At 32.8% G+C, this 21,828-nt stretch overlaps 2 long non-coding RNA genes across 11 annotated transcripts; both read right to left on the bottom strand.

Annotated features, from left to right (window-relative positions):
• Window positions 1–11,174: 11,174 nt before the first annotated feature.
• Window positions 11,175–15,944, bottom strand: LOC104712106 (kinesin-like protein KIN-14N). Of its 10 annotated transcripts, XR_015566550.1 has the most exons (15): window positions 15,533–15,831; window positions 15,297–15,420; window positions 14,936–15,050; window positions 14,568–14,844; window positions 13,838–13,981; window positions 13,633–13,742; window positions 13,432–13,551; window positions 13,138–13,341; window positions 12,867–13,043; window positions 12,708–12,782; window positions 12,458–12,604; window positions 12,227–12,365; window positions 12,064–12,130; window positions 11,723–11,983; window positions 11,175–11,623 (listed from the first exon to the last, which is right to left on the bottom strand). It is a non-coding gene; the product is annotated as a kinesin-like protein KIN-14N (long non-coding RNA). The 10 variants fall into 10 exon arrangements; XR_015566549.1 differs by having other exon boundaries at window positions 14,936–15,420; window positions 15,533–15,944; XR_002033503.2 differs by lacking the exon at window positions 12,064–12,130 and having other exon boundaries at window positions 15,533–15,827.
• Window positions 15,945–19,591: 3,647 nt separating this feature from the next.
• LOC147937647 (uncharacterized) lies at window positions 19,592–20,500 on the bottom strand. The gene is made up of 2 exons (XR_015565008.1): window positions 20,369–20,500; window positions 19,592–20,018 (listed from the first exon to the last, which is right to left on the bottom strand). It is a non-coding gene; the product is annotated as an uncharacterized LOC147937647 (long non-coding RNA).
• Between the last annotated feature and the right edge of the window lie 1,328 nt (window positions 20,501–21,828).

Raw genomic sequence — 21,828 nt, 5'->3', positions numbered from 1 at the left:
GGGGATGGGTGTCGATGGACACAAGTGGTGTCCGTCGACACCACTTATTTCCGGTTCGACCAGATTGGATTTTTGATCGATTTGGTTTGGTTTGGTTTAAGGAAACCATTGGACCGAGGTTTAAAAGAAAGAAAACGACCTAGGGTCGTGTTTTTGGTGGTCTTGCGCCGTTTGAGAGAAAAGAAAGGAGAAAAACAGTTCCTAAGGTTCTTGAGAGAGTTTGTGAGATTTCAAGGCGTTTTTGGTGAGATCCTGCTGTGGGATTGAAGATCCAAGGCTAGGAACGTGTTGGAAGGTTGCTGGGAGTGGTGGATTCGTTTCTTTTGGTCTAAATCTTCCTTCAAAGAGGTGAGTGCATGACCATGGCTAATCTAAGCCTTTGATTCCCTTGTTCTTGCTTATTGTTGCTTGTTTGTGTGTTTTCTTGCTGGGAATTGGTTGACACAGGTTCCTATGGAGGTATAAGGCTTGGATTTTGAGTATTGGACGATTTGGAGAGATTTGGGAGCGAGATTCGACTCTCGACTTCGCGCGGATCGCAGTTGCAGAGGGAGTGTCGATCGATACCACTTGGTGTCGGTCGACACCAGCAAATTGGGCATCGATCGACACTGTGGGGTAGTGTCGATCGACACCATTGAGCCAGTGTCGGTCGACACTTGGCTGGTGTCGGTCGACACCTCCCTTCCAGCGAGACGATGTTTGATTTCCGGGTTTGTGTGTTTGTTTGTTGCTTGTTTTGGAACTTTGGAATCATTGTTGCTTGTGTGTATAGCCCAGTAGATGGGAGGATTGCCTCACTGAGTGTTTATCAAATACTCATGCATCTCAATTTGTGTTTGTGGTGCAGGTAAAGGCAAAGTGTGATCGTGGAATCAAGGCAATGAAGAGGAGGATGTTCTAGGGACTCGATTGGATGTTGTCTAGCATTGCTAGGTTGCTAGAGTTGAGTCAATAGAAACATTGCTAGGTTGCTGGTTCCTTGTTTCTTGTTGTTTGGTATTTGGTTATTGTTTGTGCTATGGTATTGGGTTGTTATTGGATTATTATTGGTTTATTATTAGATATTGGTATTTATTATTCCACTGTTGATTGTGAATGTGGTTAGGTGGCTAGTGGGTATGGGACCGCTAGTTGTAGTTTATTTATACATATTTATTATTTATTATTAAAAAAAAAGGATCGGTCGTTTCATTTTGGTATCAGAGCCCTTGCGGTTCTAGGTTTGGGTTCACTAAGTTTCTGTTGTAGATGTTTGGGATTTGCATGCTTGATTGATTATGTGAGTTAGTCAATTATGTGTGGCATGGAGTCCTAGAACATCCTCTTCGAGCCGATTGTGTGATTCCATGGTGAGTTTATGTTTCATGTGTTATAATAGAAATTGTTTGCTTAGCCTTCTGTTCATGGTAGTGCAGATGGTTAGAGATGAGGCTGTGGCTGGTCGAGGTCGTGGGCACGGACGTGGTCGTGGACGCGGACGTGGTCGTGGTAGGGGCAGAGTCCCAGTGGTTAGTGAGACCGAGGACCAGAGTGTGACAGCTGAGGGTGTTGGCGAGTCGTAGGATGTTCCGGGGGATTCCGTGAGTGTGGCAGGAGGGGGCGGTGTTGATGCTCCAGTGGCCGGTGATGCTAGGGTTCCGGGTGTGGGAGTCCCAGCGGGTGGAGTCCCTGGTACTGACTTTGCGGCTATGCTAGCACAGGTGTTAGAGCGGTTACCACCAGTGGTACTGGCTCAGGCTAAGGTAGTGCCACCAGTGGTGGCGGAGGAGCGGCAGCCAGTGGTTGCGGATGTGGGAGAGCATGGACGTTATTTGGCTATGCCCAAGGAGATGAAGGGTCTGTTCACTGAGAGGTTTTTGGGTGGTACAGATCCTACTGCTGCGGATGCTTGGAGGACGAGTGTGGAACGTAACTTCCATACTCTGAGATGTCCTGAGGATTTTTGGGTAGACATAGGGGTCTACTATTTAGGTGGTGATGCTGAGTTGTGGTGGAGATCAGTGGCTGCTAGGAGAGTGCAGCGGGAGATGACTTGGGCTGACTTCGTCTTGGAGTTCAACCGCAAGTATTTCCCTAGGGAGGCATTGGACCGGTTGGAGGTGCAGTTCCTTCAGATATCTCAGGGGACGCGGTCAGTGCGGGAGCTGGACTTGGAGTTCAGTCGACTTCTATATTATGGGGGTCGGGCTATGGAGTCTGAGGAGGCTCAGATCAGGAGGTTTTTGAGGGCTCTACGTGATGACTTGAGGGTTCACTGTAGAGGGCAGAGTTATGCTACGCGTGCAGAGCTGGTTGAGACTGCAGCAGAGATTGAGGAGGATATCCGGGCACAGTCAGTGGCGGTAACTCCAGCAGTTCAGCCTAGTAACGTTTCAGGTGCTACGACTGTTGGCTCCTTGGTCGCAACGCTCTTTTCTGCCGCATGTTTCTTGGCGTTAACGGCCTTTTCTTCTTCTAGTTTGATATGCTTCGCAGCCCTGCGTCGGCGATGGTCTCCACGTGCGATAAAGACAGCTCTTCCTTGAATTGGGACTCATACCATTGTGCATTTCTGAGGGCGACAATGGCTGCCACGTCAGGAATCGAGACGTTGACAACGACTTCCTTAAATCTGTGATAAATGATCGGAGTGATTCTTGGCGCCCCTGAGTCCAGGCATACAGATCGGCGTGCGAGTTTTTGTTTTCCATCAAAATAGAAAATTGCTTCAAAAATCCGGTTATTAGGTCTTTGACGCTATCAATGGATCAAGACGGGAGTCGCGAGAACCAACTCAGGGCGGTCCCTTTCAAATGCTTGGCGAAGACTTGACACGCTCCAGCATCATATTCCGTTGGGCTGAACTGTCAAAGTTAGGCAAACTGTCGAGAAGCTTTTTGAAACTATTTCTTCTGTCAAACGTCTTTCTTTATTCGTATGGTCTAACAGTGGAGAAGAGGTAACTTTCTTCCTATACGTTTTCTTAACTTCAAGTTCTTAATCGTACAATAGTTTTTTGTTTTTCTCTGAGAATAAATTATTTGTCATTTTTTGTTACGCTTGCAGCATTCATATGCTGTTGGGATTGTTTTCGACCAGCTTGAACATCTGAAGCTTCGTATAGACGGTTATCAATGGCCGAAATTAATTTACCGGTTGCTTGGAGATTCTCCTAACCTGCAAGATCTCATTATCTACTCCTATTTAAGTAGTTGATTATATATATTTCGATCTACCAAATACTCTACGCCACAGTGTTATTGACTCCCTTCTTTTCCTATCTCAGTGTGTTCCCCATTGTGATCCAACGGAAGGAAAACTACATAACGCTAGTCGAACGGAAGTTATAATAGTAGAACTGAAGTAAAACCAGTAAGGGAAGGTAGAACTGAAGTAAAACTAGAAAAAACAACGTACAACTATCAGCCTTGTGAGAAATTTGCTAGGATTATTTTCATGATTCTATCTTTCGTAAAACTAGGTGAAACTAGTAAAACTATCGTTTGCAATATCTCATCTACTAAATCAAATGCAGTAGAACTAGGTGAAACAAGTAAAACTAGTAAACCGGATGTAAAACGGAACTCGGTGAAACAAGTAAAACTAGTGACACGGACGTAAAACGGAAGTAAAACTAGGTAAAACTAAGTAAAACTCAGTAAAACTATAAACTGAAGTAAAACTAGTAAGGGAAGGTGGAATTATAAAGCTAGTAGAACAGAAGTAAAACTATGTAAAGTTAGGTAAACTTAAGTAAAACTCGGTAAAACTATAAACTGAAGTAAAACTAGTAAGGGAAGGTGGAATTAGTAAAGCTAGTAGAACGGAAGTAAAACTAGGTAAAGCTACTAGAACAGAAGTAAAACTAGTATAACGGAAGTAAACTTGGAAAAACTAGTATAACGAAAGTAAAACTAGTAAGAAAAGGTAGAACTGAAGTAAAACTAGATAAAAAAGTACAACTATCAATCTTGTGAGAAATTTGCTCGGATTATTTTCCATGATTCTATCTTTTGTAAAACTAACTATGGTTTGCAATATCTCATCTACTAAATCAAATGCAGTAGAACTAGGTGAAACTAGTAAAACGGAAATATAACTAGGTAAAGGAAGTAAAATAAGGTAAAACAAGGTAATACTAGTAAGAGAAGATAAAACTAAGTAAAACTAGGTAAAACTGGTAAAACTGAAGTAAAACTATGTACAAATATTAGTCTCGTGACAAATTGCTTGGATTATTTTCCATGATTCTATTGTTTGTTAATATCTCATCTACAGTTGAGAAAACGACAGCAATGCTTTGGAATTAAATTGCTGTTTTGGGATTTAAGTAAAATTCGTAGCACTAAATTAAATGTAATAAAACTAGGTGGAATTAGTAAAACTAGTAAAACAAAAGTAAAACTAGGTAAAACTAGGTAAAACTAGGTAAACTTAAGTAAAACTCGGTAAAACTATAAACTGAAGTAAAACTAGCAAGGGAAGGTGGAATTAGTAAAGCTAGTATAACGGAAGTAAAACTAGGTAAAGCTACTAGAACTAGGCAAAACTAGGTAAAACTAGTATAACGAAAGTAAAACTTGGAAAAACTAATATAACGAAAGTAAAACTACTAAGAAAATGTAGAACTGAAGTAAAACAAGATACAAAAAAGTACAACTATCAGTCTTGTGAGAAATTTGCTCGGATTATTTTCCATGATTCTATCTTTTGTAAAACTAACTATAGTTTGCAATATCTCGTCTAGTAAATCAAATGCAGTAGAACTAGGTGAAACTAGTAAAACGCAAATATAACTAGGTAAAGGAAGTAAAATAAGGTAATACTAGTAAGAGAAGATAAAACTAAGTATAACTAGGTAAAACTGAAGTAAAACTATGTACAAATATTAGTCTCGTGACAAATTGGTTGGATTATTTTCCATGATTCTATTATTGTTTGTTAAGTAAAACTCGGTAAAACTATAAACTGAAATAAAACTAGTAAGAGAACGTGGAATTAGTAAAGCTAGTAGAACGGAAGTAAAACTAGGTAAAGCTACTAGAACGGAAGTAAAACTAGGTAAAACTAGGTAAAACTAGTATAACATAAAACTTGGAAAAACTAGTATAACGAAAGTAAAACTAGTAAGAAAAGGTAGAACTGAAGTAAAACTAGATACAACTATCAGTCTTGTGAGAAATTTGCTCGGATTATTTTCCATGATTCTATCTTTTGTAAAACTAGTAAAACTATGGTTTGCAATATCTCATCTACTAAATCAAATGCAGTAGAACTAGGTGAAACTAGTAAAACGGAAAAATAACTAGGTAAAGGAAGTAAAACAAGGTAAAACAACGCAATACTAGTATAAGAAGATAAAACTAAGTATAACTCGGTAAAACTGATAAAACTGAAGTAAAACTATTGCACAAATATTAGTCTCGTGACAAATTGCTTGAATTATTTTTCATGATTCTATTGTTTGTTAATATCTCGTCTACAGTTGAGAAAACGACAGCAATGCTTTGGAATTAAATTACAGTTTTGGGATTTAAGTAAAATTCGTAGCACTAAATTAAATGTAATAAAACTATGTGGAATTAGTAAAACTAGTAAAACGGAAGTAAAACTAGGTAAAAATAGGTAAACTTACGTAAAACTCGGTAAAACTATAAACTGAAGTAAAACTAATAAGGGAAGGTGGAATTAGTAAAGCTAGTAGAACGGAAGTAAAACTAGGTAAAGCTACTAGAACGGAAGTAATACTAGGTAAAACTAGTATAAAGGAAGTAAAACTTGGAAAAACTAATATAACGAAAGTAAAACTAGTAAGAAAAGGTAGAACTGAAGTAAAACTATATACAACAAAGTACAACTATCAGTCTTGTGAGAAATTTTGCTCGGATTATTTTCCATGATTCTATCTTTTGTAAAACTAGTAAAACTATGGTTTGCAATATCTCATCTACTAAATCAAATGCAGTAGAACTAGGTGAAACTAGTAAAATGGAAATATAACTAGGTAAAGGAAGTAAAATAAGGTAAAACAAGGTAATACTAGTAAGAGAAGAAAAAACTAAGTATAACTCGGTAAAACTATATACAAATATTAGTCTCGTGACAAATTGCTTGGATTATTTTCGATGATTTTATTGTTTGTTAATATCTCATCTACAGTTGAGAAAACGACATAAATGCTTTGGAATTAAATTGCTGTTTTGGGATTTAAGTAAAATTTGTAGCACTAAATTAAATGTAATAAAACTAGGTGGATTTAGTAAAACTAATAGAACGGAAGGAAAACTAGGTAAAACTAGTAAAACGGAAGGAAAACTACATAAAGCTAGTAGAACAGAAGTATAACTTGGAAAAACTAGTATAACGAAGTAAAACTAGTAAGAAAAGGTAGAACTGAAGTAAAACTAGATACAACAAAGTACAACTATCAGTCTTGTGAGAAATTTGCTCGGATTATTTTCCATGATTCTATATTTTGTAAAACTAGTAAAACTATGGTTTAGAATATCTTATCTACTAAATCAAATGCAGTAGAACTGGGTGAAACTAGTAAAACAAAAATATAACTGGGTAAAGGAATTAAAATAAGGTAATACTAGTAAGAGAAGATAAAAAAAAAAAAATCTTGATTCTTGATTGTTTTGTCATGTTGATGAAAAATCTTAATCCTCTGTTGTAAGTTTTTAATTTTAAGTGAAAATCAAGTTATAAATTTGGAAATTTAGTGACATAAAAATAGGAAGATCTGTCTCAAAAGATACTCCTCGTTTACTTCACAGATCATGTTGCATAACATAAACAATACACAGAGATTTAATGAGTTCCCGTCATGCAAAGGGTACATCTCGTGCGGGAACCTTCTTCCACAAACATCCACTATCAATCAACCAAAGTTTATATTGTGTTTCATATACAAAACTTAGAGAGTAACTACAAAGAAACCTGAAAAAGAAAACACATAGTAGATGCTTTTCTTTTTGCTCTCTCTATCTCTGGTTCAGTTCTCCCCTCCATGTATAATCCCGGAACATCTCCAGAACTCCAAAGAAGTAGCTCCACCTATGTATAGTAGAACTCATGATAACCTTATGATTACAATGATTAGGTTGATTCTCACAAGTGTCATCATCAGTTACATAGAATCGGTGACGCAAGATCAGAGAATTTGTTCTTCACTTAGAGTGTATGTAGTGTGATCTGTCTTTGGAACCTTGATTGTACAAAGCAGATCACATCGACCATATAACTCTTTTTTGTTATCGTTGGTGACTGAACAAGTTGACAAATGCAGTGGCTTCTTTTCCTCAAAGCCCATCTTAGTTTGTTGTTGGACCGAACTTGGAGTGGCACTCCATACAATTATAATGGAATCGGTTTGAATTTTTTTTCACATAAAGACTTTGTGAAAAAAATAGTTATAAATATTAATTGATATCAATTATGATACGTAGATTACAACCGTGACTTTTTAATAAAACTTTAAAAAAAACTTTATAATAGTTCTAGGCTTATAGCCATGGCAATGAAGCTTTTGAAGCGTATGAATTCTTCTGTGACAAAACCAAACTACATTACCATTTCAACTTCAAAATCATCTCATGTTTTCTGTTTATACAAGCGGTTGAAATTTCTAAATTTAAAATTAACTAAAAATTGTAAATTAGATTAATCACTCCGAAAATCTTTTATTAAATCAAGAATTGGAGGATTTATTTATTTTAAAAAAATGAATGCTAGAGAATAATTTAGAAAGCTGTAAAAACTGTTGAGATTGAAATTTTATATTATTTTGTGTCATGACAAAAAAAATGAAAACAGTTCAAACAGACAAATATATTATTTTTCATCTGTTATAAATTTATATTAAAAATGTATATGAATGATATTATTCCAGTATTTTTTTTCCTCATTTATTTTAATTATTATATTATTATATTGTTTTAACTTGAGCTTTGGAATAAATATAGGTAAATGAAAGGGTTATTATCAAACTTATACTCTAAGAAATGGACACATATGTCCTATTAATAATATAATTATTTTGGGTTTAGATATATAATGCAAACAACAAATCGTATTTAAAGTGAAAGTATTATTGTTTTTTTAAAATATTAGTTACACAAATATATTTAACTTATTATGTTAGTATATTTTATAATTATTATTATGCAATTAATTATTAGTTACACAAGTGTAACATTTTTATCCCATGATTTAAATATTTAATATCATATTTAATATGATATTAAAATCTGCAAAAACTAACTTTCATAAATGAACCACATCCATATACCAATATAGCCCAGTAAAACGTTGTAATTTAAATCCATATATTGTTCTACTTATATATTAAAAACACAATAAAAACCCGAAAATTTAAACTTTTAAAATGCACGATATTATTATTAATGCAATATATTATATTCCTATATAATAAAACGGAAGTACACAACTTTTTTTGGTAGACTATATAATTTTTATAAATTGGTTACAAAATTAGTTATAGATTAAATATAGCTTGGTTATAAAAAAACGTTATAGATTAATGGGTCAATTAATTGGTCAACCCATGGGCTATATGAATACATTTAAGAATAGGGTGAGTTACTAGAATATTGCATAAAAGCTTCCTTATTACAAAAGTAACATACAATTGTTTGTTATTACTAGACTAACTCATTGTACCTATACTACCCCTAAAACTAGTGTTGGGAAAAAACGTAATTACGGCTAGTGCCATTAGAAAAAAAAAACATTGGAAGTTGGGACTAAGTCTACCGATCCTTTGATGGTAGATTTATACACGTGGACTGATTAAAGGTGTACGTCAGATATTTTTGGTACACTTAGTTGTAGTGCTGGTACACTTGCCGTCGACGTAGATGGTACACTTAGTTGTAGTGTTGGTACACGTATCAGTGGACGTATATGTGTATCAAAAACTAAGTGTACCAAAAATATCTGATGTACACCTTCAACAGTCAATATGACCCAAAAGATATTTATGGTAGACTAATGGCCTGTTGCGACAGATTTATTGTACAGCCTTCTCTCGTTTCAGATATTTTTGGTATACTTGTTTGTTTTTTTGAAATAGTTTTCGGAGTGTGATGGTAGGTTTCTTGTCTGTGGTAGATTTAGTAAGCATTTTTGACAGCTGTAAAGTCTTACTAGAATAACACGAATTTGTTTGAGCTGTCAAAGACAGTCTAGCATTACGATAGACTTATTGGAGATAGATCTAAACACGTTTGCTGTTCTTCCGATCTATGGTGTTCATGTAATAACGTTTGTAGCAGATTCATCAATCGTATTCTGTTTGTCGGCCGGAGCAAACGTCTTTTTCCTACTCTGTTTCGTTAATCTTTCCTCTGGGTTCATCCATGGAAGAGCTAGATATCTGTTCGAAAATCTATATAACTCACTTTTTATAGGTTTTTAATTTAGAAATCAGATGTTGAGATGAAAATCTATAATAGTTGAGTAAAAAACCCACAAGTGAAACCAAAAAAATAGACATAAGTCGTGAAAAAAATAAAGTGAGGCAGGGAAAATTAGGGTTTTCAGTCGTATGTTAGAGGTAGAAGACGAGGATATTCTGGTAATTTCGGGTTCATTAAACCTAAAATCGAACGTGTACGTACATATAAACGTGTACGTACATATGAACGCATACGTACATAATGTTCTTGAGATTTGAGTACGTACATAATGTTCTTTTGCTTAGTGTAGGTCCATAAATCCGTTTTAATGAACAATATTATTGTAATTTTATAGTCATCTTCAACATATCTTTTTCTATAACCCTAGCTAATATTGTCGTTGTTGTTCACCGGAAATGGAACAAGTAAGAGATGTTACTAGAAAAAGTAAGAGATGTTACTAGAACAATTTATGTAATTCGTAATTGTTTATTTATCATATTTTCGAGAGGTAATGAACAATAACCATACAAAATTACATTTTAACTATAGAGGATAATATTTAGATAACATAAATATATAATACTCAGTTCAACTAGGTACAACTAAATATATATTTAGATTTGCATTTATATTTAAAATATGAAAATGATAATTAAGGTTTATAAGAATTTCTAAAACATATTGAACTATTAAAGAACCATGTTTAATCAACAAAACAAGAATTTATCACTTTCTAATATATACTATTGTTTTCACATAAAACACTCTTTATAGTATAAGGAAGACTTAGTAAGTGATCACCTCAAATGAAGCAAAAGAGGTGAAACCCAAGTTTTTATGAACATTGTGTTATGAAAACCTTGTATATGCTAATTAATACTGATAAATCTTGTGGCCAACTGCTAATTAATAATTTATATTATAGTCCAACTGGAAATACGAAAAAAACGCAAAAGTTCAACTATGGATATGAGAGTACAACTGGATAACTATGTATAATTATGTGTATACCAAATAATTTTTTACTAATATCATGTTGTCTTTGGTTCATTTTACCATAGTGTGATGATTTTAAATGAATATTCCGCCGCCAAAATCTATTTTTTATTCATTTTCACATGATCCATATTGAAATTTATTTTAATAATTCTAGTACAGTTGCACCAAGTAGTTCAAGTTATACTGAAATTTTCTACCTAAGTGATTTAGTTATACATAAGATCTCACATTCACTCTAAAATTCTATTAATTACAACCAAACAAATCTCTCTCTGTTGTAACTCTTTTATCTTCTGCAAAGGCTCCATCTTCTACTCCTTATAGTTTCTAAGTAGATATTACAGGATACCTTAAGCAATCATGAGGGACCTAAACTTGCAAAACTGGCTACACTCAAGTGATAGCGACAGAGAATTAGTGATGATGAAACTATTAAGAGAAGTGGGGTATTGACGGTGAATTGATAGCTCTGTTAAATTTGGATTTACGAGAGATATGATTAATGTTAATTAGTGGTGGTTAATTTGATCGGGGCGTTTTGGTTTGGATTAGACTTCTCTTTTCGTCTCTCCATGCAAATAGTTACTAGTACATATACAATCCACATATGTGTAGACTATGTACATGTTCTTATATACGTACATTACACATAACAATGATCATGATGACTGTGTATAATTAATAGCCACTAACTGAATGAGGTATGGTTAAAATCTTAATTATAGATCATGGCCAAGCTTTTTTTATTCTTCTATATTATCAATGACGTAACCAAAAAAAAGTTTCTATATTCCATTTCCACAAAAGAAACGATCCAAAAGCCAAAGAGATTTTGAGTCCTTAATTAGGGTGTCTGAGAAACCGTTTGGAAGAAGAGTTAGTAGCAAAACCTCTGCTTCTACTCTTTCGATGTCTTGGAATTGTAACTTTCTCAAGAAGAGACAAGACCTCAGGCATCGATGGTCTAACTTTAACCTCTCCAATACATTGTAAAGCCAAGAAAGACATCATAAACGCTGCTTTCTAAGGGTATTGACCCACAAGCTTCGTGTCCATTATCCTAAACACTTTTCGCTTGTCTCGCAAGTAAGGTGTCGCCCATTCCACTAAATATTCTTCTTCTCGAGCTTTAGTTTTGTCTATTGCTCTACGTCCAGATAGAATCTCTAGCAAGACTACACCAAAGCTGTAGACGTCACATTTCGTTGTTAGATGACCTGACAGAGACCAAAAGCAGAGACCAATCAATGTGTTTTAGAAATTTCATGTTTTGTTAGTTGAAATTGGAACAAATGAACCATCAAACAAAGAGAAACCTGTTGCTAGATATTCTGGAGCTGCGTAACCTTCTGTACCGATGACTTGGGTTGTCACATGTGAACGGTTGTCTTTTGGACCTTCTTTCGCCAATCCAAAGTCTGAGAGTTTTGGGTTGAATCCTGAATCAAGGAGGATATTTGCTGCTTTGAAGTCTCTGTAAATGACTTGATCCTTAGCTTCGTGCAAAAAACAAAGCCCTCTAGCAGCACCAATCGCCTCTTTCATACGCAGTGACCAAGAAAGCACATTAGAACCCCCTAGAATAAACAAGATTCATCAGGTCATGAACAATGCCAAGTAACATAAACATAAATGTTGGATCTTAATTCTTACTTACTTTCAAACAAATGATTTTCAAGACTACCATTAAGCATATACTCGTAAACCAAAAGAATGCTTTTGCGCTGTCCATAACAAAAAAAAAAGACATCAATTGTTCTTCCAATCAATGTGTCATTTTAGCAAGAACCACACTATCTCAGAAGTTTCTGGTTTCATACCATTTTGCAACAAGTCAATACCGCGACCAAGTGCTTCTAGAGATGTCGGGTAAGAAATAGTTTTTCCCTCCTCACCATTATTCTCACCAGGCAATAAAGGTCTAACTCTACAGAACACACGTATATTGCCTTTCAATTCCTGCAACATGAGAAATAAACCAGGATCAGTCAAGCTTTACACACATAGGGGACGAAAAAAATGTGACAGAGGTTTAGTTAAGTGAATTATACAAGAATGGTATTGTGCAACTTCTTCCGTAGTTTTTCCCCTTCAACGAGTTTAAGTTCTGCTTCTTCTACTCGACTTTTCAGATCGATAATGCTTTGCTTCTGGTCTTCAAACTCATTTATTTTCTCAAAAGTAGTTAGATCAGACACCTAAACCATAAACAATCCAAAAATGTTATTAAAAACATAAGAGGTTGTGAAATCTAATAGATTCATATGTTATATGTGTGTTGCTCGAGAATGTGATGAAAACCTGCAGTCGCCTCTCAGAATACACTAGTCGATCCTGTAACTCTTGTATCTGAGTACTCTGGGATGAACATGTAGTCTGGACCAAAAACAATTTACATCATCTTAAGAAAAAACAATTGGCAGAGAATATATAGAAAGAAATTGTAAACGGATATGAGACCTCAAGTTCAGTTATGGTGTCTTTGAAGTCATTGTACTTGGTTGCCTCAGTTTGTAAGGTTTGTACTTCCACTAAATGGCGATCACGGTCTTCCTTGGCCTGCTGAAGCTCGACCTTGAGACTCGCAATTTCGTTTTCCAACTCACCTTTCTGCTTCATGATATCTTCTTGAGAAGCCTACCAAAAAAAACAAGACACTCAATCACATTTTGACCAGAACTACAAAACATTTACTACCATTGATCGGATATAACAGAACATCATCATATACCTTAGAAGCAGCAAGCTGATCCTGCAATGCTGAAAACTGGCCCTTCAAGTTGCCAATATTTTCAACAATGGCAGTCCTTTCTTTCTCACCGCGTTTTATAGTTTCATGAGCTTCATCAAGATCACCTTGTAGCTTGCTGTTATACAGCTGCAGGCTTGAGTTATACTCTTGCAACAGTTTGTACATGTCATTTACCGATTGTATCTGAACATAACAAAACAAACAGTCAACATTAGTCTAAAGTTAAGTGACAAAACATTCTGATCATTTCAAAACCTTTTTAAGTTTTCTCACCCTCTGGTTAGCCGTTTGAAGATCTCCTTGTGCTTTGTCTAGCTCTTCTACAAGACCAGCTTGTGCCTTTTCAACAGCAAGTCTTGTTTCTTTCTCTTTTCCAAGAGAATCATTCGCAGCCTAAAACAGAACATATTGAATTAAACCCCACAAATATGAATTAGACACAAGTAATTTAAAGTAGAATTAGCCGCCTCTTACCAACTTCTCCGTTTGTTCCCTGGCAAGTTGCACTTGAACAGATTCAAAGTTTTTCCTCAGCTCTTCAATTATCATATTCAGCTCCTCTTCTTTGTTTCTCAAACTAACCTCTGTCATCAAAATTGCACAAATATAAAGTTCAAAAATCACAAAAAAATTTGAAACAAAAAAAAGTAACAGCTAAACTTTAATTATGGAAACACACCATGTGAGCACAATGCTTCTCATTCAATTCCAATGCATTCTTCAACTTCTCTTGCTCAAAAGCATAATCCAACTCGAGTTCTTGAAACCACCTAATGCAAAGTCTAAGCCTTTTTATATATTCCATCATGTTCTCACATCTCTCCTGCAAAACCCAAAAACCACCAAGAAGAACATTCAAATTCAAGCTTAACTAACTGAAACCAAAAGGGAGACCAAAGCCAAACACATAAACAAAGTCTTTAATGCTTTTATCAAACTGACAAAACTATTTTGGTCTCACCAATTGTCTTATAACACAATCAAATCTTCTTCTTAGAAAAAAAAAACAATAGATCCAACGAACAAAGCCAGTAAGCTAACAGAAATTAAAAGCTTCAGATTCTATACCATAAGGATCAATCAGAACACATAAACAATGTCTTCAATGCTATTGCCTAATACTAAAGGTCCCACAAATTGTCTTATAAACACAATCAGATCTTCTATAAGAAAACTAACGGATTCAACGAGAAAAGCCAGTAAAAAAAAAAGCTACCTCAAATTCAAAACTTCACCAACTAAAACTCTCTCTCTGCTAATGGAAACCCTAATTGATAAAACTTACTCAACAATCAAATTACAGTATAGACACTTTTTCTTTTTCATCCACACATCACAACTTAGATTACACAAGAAAGTTTAAATTCAGGTAAAAAAATAAAATTGAGGGTGGGGGAAAAAGTAGAAACCTTGTAGTTGAATTTGCTCTTGTACTTGATTCGTTCATTCAGAAGAGTTTCAATGTAATCTCTTGTGAACTCAACAGGACCATATTCAGATCCCGTTGTGCTCGCTGGAGCGCTGTTCGGAGTCAGATCTTTTGACCCATTAATCACCGGAGAAGCTGACCGGATTCTTCCATTGTTTGCCATCGCCCCCACCATAACAAACCAAAAAAATTAAAACTTTTGTTCTCTTCTTGTTACCTAAATTACTTCAAACTCCTCTCTCAATCAAAGCATAAACCTGCAGCAACAAAAAAAAACAAAGTTTGTATTGTTCTTCTTTCTTAGAGATCTTCAGAAAAAGATAAATTGAGTAATGAGAAGGGGCTTACGTGAAAAGGGTTTGGAGTTCACTGAGGAGTCGTCAACATTAACATCTTCATTCTTGGGGGAAGATCCAAAGCAATTCCCCATTATAGAGGTCTAAAATCTAAATCATCCAAAACCCTATAGAGACAATTGTAAAGGGAAACAAAACACTAACTAATCTATCATCTATGGATGGATCTTTGTTACTGCCTCTGTCATCGACATTCTTCCTACGGCTAAAAGAAGGAAGAACGATCTAGACGAGAGAGTGGCGAGGTTCAAAAAATGTGTTTGGATTTCGAAGGTTTGGAATTTGAGAGATCAGAAAAAGCAAAAGGAAGGTTGAATATAACTAAAATTGTTAAAATAAAATAAAAAGGATACCTAAACACTAAAATTAGAGAGAAAGGAAAAGAGTTTCCGTGTTGTGTTAACTTTGCTGTCAGAGTCACCCCTATTCACTGCCTGCAGAGGAGTAGCAGCCGCTTCGTCGATCCCGTATCTGCGACTGTACAGAAGCATCAAATTGATAGATAACGTGACCAATTTAGCATCAATCGAGAGCAAACCCAGAATCGGAAAACAAAATTAGGGGTAATAAAAGAGAGTGACAAAATTACTCGAAATAGACGTAATCGGAGGATCTGTATCTGATAAACGACATCTTTGAAGAGCAGACGAGACCAACTGCACAAATCAAGTTTATCGAAACTTTTTTTTTATTTGATAAGAACTGCGGCCGTCCTCGAGCTGCTTCCCGGCGAAAATCAAAGGCTGCTGGTCCGGTGAGATCCCTGGATCTTCGCTTTCACATAGTCGATGGTGTCAGATGACTCGACCTCTAGCGTAATGGTCTTCCCGTTAGGGTTTTCACGAAGATCTAAATCTTTTTGAGACTACCGCTGCATCCAAGTTAATCGAAATTTGATGATTTTTAATTTTTTTTAATTATAAATGGCATAAACCGTAATAAAACACGCAACTCTGGTTTAGAAGTAATAATCAAACTTTTATGTGTTATTCGAGTAAGTCGGAAATCTCAACGTGTTAGTCTAGTAATAAACCTACTTTTATGTAATATTCTAGGTAATTTCCCTTAAGAATATCCCAAAAATCTTTTTAAAGAGAATATTTCAATGATTTATACAATTTCCTAAATAAAATTTTTAATATTCCATGTATTGTTACAAATATATATTGTTAGGCATAAAAATATGTTCTTAGGCGTAAAAAGGAATAAAATCTTGGCAATATATCACACTTAATCTTGATTTCTGAGATTTTATTGTCCAATTGAAAATAAAATCTTACCTAAGCACGGATTATATTAAAAAACTTTAACCAAACATGTTCAAAAATTAAAATAAAAACAAACAACAAACATAACCATTTCTCATACAGAAAATTACAAAATTAACAATATAAACTTACAAAATAAGTGTTTTTTTCAAGTCATTATATTTAGCATATCCCTTATATAATAAAACGGAAGTACATTTCTTTTTGTAGACTATATTTTTTTTATAAATTGGTTACAAAATAGGTTATAGATTAAATATAGCTTGGTTATAAAAAACGTTATAGATTAATAAGTCAACTAATTGGTCAATCCGTGGGCTATATGAATACACTTAAGAATATCCCAAAAAGCTTTTTAAAGAGAATATTCCAATGATTTATACAACTTCCTAAATAAAATCTTTAATATTTCATGTATTGTTACAAAATATATATTGTTAGGCATAAAAATATGTTCTTAGGCATAAAATGAATAAAATCTTAGCAATATATCACACTTAATCGTGATTTCTAAGATTTTATTGTCCAATTGAAAAAAAAATCTTACCTAAGCACGGGTTATATTAAAAAACTTTAACCAAACATGTTCAAAAATTAAAATAAAAACAAACAATAAACATAACCATTTCTCATACATAAAATTACAAAATTAACAATATAAAACTTACAAAATAAGTGTTTTTTTCAAGTCATTATATTTAGCATATCCCCTATATAATAAAACGGAAGTACACTTTTTTTTTGTACACTATATTTTTTTTATAAATTGGTTACAAAATAGGTTATAGATTAAATATAACTTGGTTATTAAAAAAAGTTATAGATTAATAAGTCAATTAATTGGTCAATCCGTGGACTATATGAATAAACTTAAGAATATCCCAAAAAGCTTTTTAAAGAGAATATTCCAATGATTTATACAACTTCCTAAATAAAATCTTTAATATTTCATGTATTGTTACAAAATATATACTGTTAGGCATAAAAATATAATTTTAGGCATAAAAATGAATAAAATCTTGGCAATTTATCACACATAATCGTGATTTCCGAGATCTTATTGTCCAGTTGAAAATAAAATCTTACTTAAGAATGGGTTATATTAAAAAACTTTCACCAAACATGTTCAAAAATTAAAATAAAATAAACAACAAACATAACCATTTCTCATACATAAAATTACCAAATTAACAATATAAAACTTACAAAATAGGTATTTTTTCAAGCCATCATATTTAGCATATTATTTTATTGCATAATGTTTATCCAAAAATATTTTTAAAAACAATCATATAAATTATATTTTATTCTAAAATTATAATATAAATAAAATAAATCTCAACATATGCTCTTAGCACGGATCCTAATCTAGTTCATTGCTAAAACGGTAACAAATCTAAAACAGTTTAACAAATAGATAAACTCATGGTCCAATATGACAAGTTCACATTTTTACATATATTTTACATATATTTTTATATAAGTAAAATATTTTGATATATAGAAAAACTAAAATAATAATAATATGTTAATTTATGTTATTTAAAAAAATAACGATTTTGTAACAACTTTTGCCTAACACCTAGTTTACTATATATATATATATATATATATATAATTAGTTTAGTTACTCGGGCATGTATCTTCTTTCACGCTAACTTTGATTTACTCCGGCATTGCGAATGACGCACTGATAGATATCAGCTCCGAGCCGAATCGACCGTATAGCCCCATCAGCTGCGTTTTCAAAGTGAATTTTACCTCTCCAGAGTCCTCCGTAGTGTTACCAAAGGTACACCGTACACGTATCCTCATTTGAAGTGACAAAGTAGAGACTGCGAATATAGCCGGTCGGAATATGGACCGAGGTATTACGGTAACCGCCTAATGTTGTGCCAGGCATGTAGGTCCATCCGACGGTCTTATATATACCCTTGATGTTGTCCAAATGGTTCAATCTATACACATTTAACGTAAACAAAATATCATAATCAACCAGAAAACGAAAAAAAAAATTAAACAGAAAAGATTTTATGTTTCATATATATATGCAGCATTATATATGTATATCCCCTTTATAATAAAACGGAAGTACACAACATTATTTTTTAGACTATATAATTTTAATAAAAGGTTATAAATTAATTGGTTAAAAGTTAAATAGTGGGTGCAAGCTTAATTTATTTTCTGAATATTTTATTACTAAAACACATTGTTTCTGAAAATCTTAAAGAGAATATTCTAAAGAATCATTTGATATCATCTAACTTACCATTTTAATTTCCTTTATTAAATTATTAATCAAATAAAATTGTTTGATATCTAACTTACCATATTAATTTGTAAATTATCATTGTACTTCATCTCTCATCTTTATATATGAGTCTATTTTGTGAAAAAATAAATTATCATATTATTTATTATAATTAAAAATAGTTTTATTTCTGGATATACCATAAGCTGAATTTTTAAAAATAAATATAAATTTTTAAATCTATGAAATATTCTAGCGTTAGTAATATTATTCTTTAAAAATAATATCTATTGAGTTAAAAATTTACTGAGTAACGAGTCAAAATTTGAATATTTAAATTCAATTTTATATTTTTTTGTTGAATTTTATAATTTTATTATTTTATACATTATAATAAACTTTAAATAATTTATTTTGAAATATTTTTAAAATATTGAAACTTGATATTTTGAAGAATATCATAAACATTTAATAGATCAAAAAGTTAGAAACTATAAACACTCTAAATTGGTTTGTTATAGCAATGTCAATAATATGTCATTATAATATGAAAGAATTTCAAGAAACTAATTATATTAAACAAAAAGTATAACAATATATTAAATTACTCATAATATAATAACTTGCTTTTTAAAAACCAAATTTACAAAATTATGTCTTATAATGACAATCAAGTCATGATGTAGAATATACATTGTTGAAAAAACTTCATATACATAAACTAATACAACATATTAAATTTTTCTTTTAAAATATAAAATATACAAAATTTGGTATAAAATAAAAGTTAATCAGTATTATAACACGGGTACTTATCTAGAATCATTAACAATATAAAATTACAAAATATGTATCTTTTTCAAGCCATCATATTTAGCATATGAATTTGTGGCATAATGTTTTATCAAAAAAAAAATTAAAAACAATCATATAAACTCTATTTTATATAAAATTATAATATAAATAAAATGATTTTCAACCCGTGCTCTAGCACGGATCTTATCTAGTAATATATATACTAGATGAGGACCCGCTCGATGTGCGGGTTTAAAAGTTTATAAATTATATTAAAATTTGTTGTACGTTATTTATAAATTTTATTTTTGTTAAAATAAACTGATTTATATCGATTTACAAATCTTTTATGTATGTTACCATTAAAAGTGTATTTTTTATACCTAATACAAATATATTTTTTTATCAACCACCTAGAAAATGTCTATATGAATACATTAAGCTAACTATTTTACTTTCACTTCTGCATAGTTTTTTAATTACTAAAATTGTTGGCTCAAAATATATTTTGAATAAAAAATATATTACATAATATACTAATCAATGATTTATCCTCACAATAATGTATGACCACCATGGAGAAAACCTCGGCTCTGTTCTCATCCCTTATGGCAGAGAACCTTGCGTCCAACCTCCTCCACCATGGAGAGAACCTTGGCTCCGCCTTGCGTCCAACCTCCTCCACCTTTTTGCCTTGGGAAGATAACCTTGTCTCCAACCTTCTCCACCATAGAGAAAACCTCGGCTCTGCCCTCCTCCTGTGTGAAGAGAACATGTTCACGTCTTTTTGCTATCTCAAAATGGCTTGCTCCGACAACCAATGAAAGTAAAAATCTTTTTCTAACGTCACAAAATCTATGTTATGAAAAAAAAAAAGGTTTATGACCAACCAATCAAGGTTAGAATTTAGAAGAAAATTAATTTGACATAATTAAAGAAACAATAGAAAATTATAAGTACGGTAACATATGAATCCCAAATAATTCAAAGATGAAAATATAAATTAAATAAAAAAATCTAAAAATACTACAACAAATTTTAAAATACAGTATTAGAAAACGAAGACGCATATATTAATCTTTTTTTTGGGTCAACATATTAATCTTACCTATTCGGCTATTCTCAACTGAAAAAGGAGAAAGTAGGAGAAAATTTTAGTTTTATGAAAATCGAAAATTTTACCTTCCCATAAAAAAAATTCCAATCAAATAAAGTTGAAAACAGAGTTTTTGAATAAATTACTTAAATATGAGACGACATATGTTTATATAGAAGTGAGTATCTACAAAAATTTAGAATTAATAATTAACTGTATATTTTTCTTAATCCCTTTTTCTATTTTTTTGTAGAATTAATAATTTTAAATTAAAAATAAGTAAATAATATTATAAATTTTCCAATTAAACAAAGTTGAAACAATGTTTTTGCACTTGAATAAATTATTTAAATATGAGATGATCTATGTTTATATAGAAGTGATTATTTACAAAAAAATTAGAATTAATAATTAACTGTATATTTTCCGTAATCCTTTTTCTATATTTCTATAGAATTAATAACTTTAAATTAAAAATAAGTAAATAATATTATAATTTTGAATTCTATGAAATATATGTATATATAATCTCCTTATAATTATTTTAAAAAACTTTGTATTTTTTTTTAATAAATTCTTTAATTTTTGATAATTATCTTTTTACATTATTAATATTTTTTGAAACAAAATATTTTATTTTTTGTTGTAATCAAATTCCTCCTATTAAATATTAATTTTTACACATGTCAAAATCTGAGATTGATAACTTGATACATCAAAATCTTGTTAATGGTTAACTTTCGAAACTGTTTGCCAAAAAAAAAAAGGATAACTTTTTGGGACGTGATTGTGGGGCCTTGATCTCAGGCTTCCCAGAATCATGAGCTAGTTGCCAAGTTTTCGCATCTAGGATCGCTTTTTGAAGTGTCTCAGCCTCTGTGAATATTTTATCTGAAAACACCAGCTGATTCCGTGCAGTCCAAAGGTTCCAGAGAATCCAAGGGTAGATTGGTGTTGAAATACCTATCGGAGGTAAATTGTTGCTCTGTTTTAGTTTCTTAAACCAACTTTGTGGTGCACTGTAATCGCTGTTGATGTGGGAGGAAGTGATAGGCGCAGCCTTCCAGACATTTGCTGCATAAGGGCATTGTAGAAGGAGATGTAAGATGGATTCTGGCTCTCCGCAACGTTAGCAGCCCACATCTGTGTTCAAGCCTCTACTCGCTAAGACTGTACCAACTGGAATAACACCCGCTGCAGTTTTCCATAAGAAATGTTTTATTTTAGGTGTTGTCTGCAGATTCCAGACTGTTGTCATCCAGTTAAAGTCTCCGAAGTGGTGGTTCTTGATGTTCTGTTTTAGGAGGTTGTAACCAGTTTTTGAGGAATAGACTCCTGTCTTGTCTGGGAGCCACACTAGAGAATCGGGCATATTGACATTTGGTCTGATTTGGCGAATGGTATCCTCAAGATGAGGTATGTGAGAACGAAGTTGTTCTATATTCCAAGAGTTAGACTCCGTGTGAATGAGG

The sequence above is a fragment of the Camelina sativa genome, chromosome 9, assembly GCF_030686135.1.
Source record: "Camelina sativa cultivar CO46 ecotype springtype chromosome 9, ASM3068613v1".
NCBI classification, from domain to species: Eukaryota; Viridiplantae; Streptophyta; class Magnoliopsida; order Brassicales; family Brassicaceae; genus Camelina; species Camelina sativa.
The sequence above is the reverse complement of the archived record's forward strand: the minus strand, read 5'-3'. Positions and strand labels throughout refer to the sequence as shown.